We start from the raw sequence: 1,733 nt of genomic DNA, 5'->3' as shown, positions 1-1,733 counted from the left end.
CATGATATTGATATGATACTTGTCTTTATTCCCTGAAAATCAGATTTTTCCTAAAGATTTATTCTTTTGTGGCTGGTCTTCATAATCTATTTATACAGGTTATCCTCAGTGAGGCATATCATTCATTATCATATTCATTATTCATATAACTGCCGCGCTCTCAGAAAGCTCGTTCAAAATGACCATAAAAACTCGTCCTTCAAATATCGATCGCTTTAAATGACCCTCATCTTGGCAAAAGCTCTCAAATCTGGGACTTCGCGTTTTGTTTCGAACCTAATAATCCTCCACATGTGAAAGGTACGATACCTCCAGTTCTTGTGCACTCCGATATAATACTGGATCGAGTCGGTTGGTTACAAATGTCTATCTAGATTTTATCATTCCTATGTTTCATGTGCCCTTTTCTTACTTTTAAACTAGTTGCCCAAACGTTCCTGTTCTTGCATTTTCATTTAGAAAGAAATGCATTTATTATTTTTGTATTTAAGGAGAAAACAACATTATAATAGTAAAGAGAATTTATTGCTGTTTTGAAACATAAGCAGTACAAACAACACTCTAGACGCATGTAATGTTTTCCTTGGCTTTCTTAACATTAAAAGGACAGCGACGATTAACTAGTAGAATTTTAACCGATTAGAAAACGGAATTTGTGAAACGCCCTCGGACAATAGAGAATGACGGCACTCTACCCTTTGTCATTGTTTTTAAACTGCTCATTAAATTTGACTATATTTTTATGTGTGTTGACATTATTGGGCTGGCGGACAGAATCGATGAATATTTTACCCATACGCATATCATCCATTGTATTACTTGCAACTCACAATGTGTTTTCGTTTGGTCTACTATTTTGGTCAATGTCAGGCTATGATTTAACGAAGGCTACGATTTGAGGGACTTTAGTGAGAACTAATCACCTATTAATTAGCGGTTTAAAACAATAACAAAGTCTTAATTGACGTCAATTTTATACATTTTATTGATCTTTGTAATCCTTAAAGACAAAGTTCTGATCTTTTGTTTTATTTTTTTTTATTTCGTTGTGATTTGAATCAACTGTTTGTTGTAGTGATTATTTTGTGTTTAAAATATAATTTTAATGGGTTTCTAATTGTCGATATAATACTGAGCTGCCAACTCTCACTTTTACCACCTAAATCGGCCCATTTTTAGGATCCTAAAAATCCTGTTGTGTTTTTTTTTTTAATGATATTGTTTTCCTCTTGATGATGTTATATTAATTTACACAATTATTACGTCATACATATCATTACAAAAAGCTTTCACTTCCTTATGACTCCATATTTTCTGCATAGAAGAGACATTCCGATTTGTGTCCTGTCATCTAAAGAAGCCATTATGTCTGGGGTTAACCTAGAAGTTTCATTATAAAGAATCTATATCCACTGTCCGTAATATAACATTTAGACATAAACTACATGTTTTTGAAGATACATTAAATTTTACCAAATTGAGGTGGTGGGCCACATTTTTCCGATCTGACAGAGGATTGATCTGAATTTCAAATGTAAAGATTATTTAACGTTTTCTTTGTGATTAATCGGAATTATGATTTTTAAACAGACATTAAATCTACTTTACCAGCACCATGGGTTGGCAGCTCAGAATTAAATGTCATTTAAACAATCTCTCTTTATTAAAAAAACCAACTTATTTTAGATCCGTATCAATTTGCGTACCAGCACAATCTCAGTGCAGAAAACGCA

This window comes from Berghia stephanieae, chromosome 3 (assembly GCF_034508935.2).
Source record: "Berghia stephanieae isolate SIO BIC M18660-M18661 chromosome 3, UCSD_Bste_1.3, whole genome shotgun sequence".
In the NCBI taxonomy this organism is placed as follows: Eukaryota; Metazoa; Mollusca; class Gastropoda; order Nudibranchia; family Aeolidiidae; genus Berghia; species Berghia stephanieae.
The sequence above is the reverse complement of the archived record's forward strand: the minus strand, read 5'-3'. Positions refer to the sequence as shown.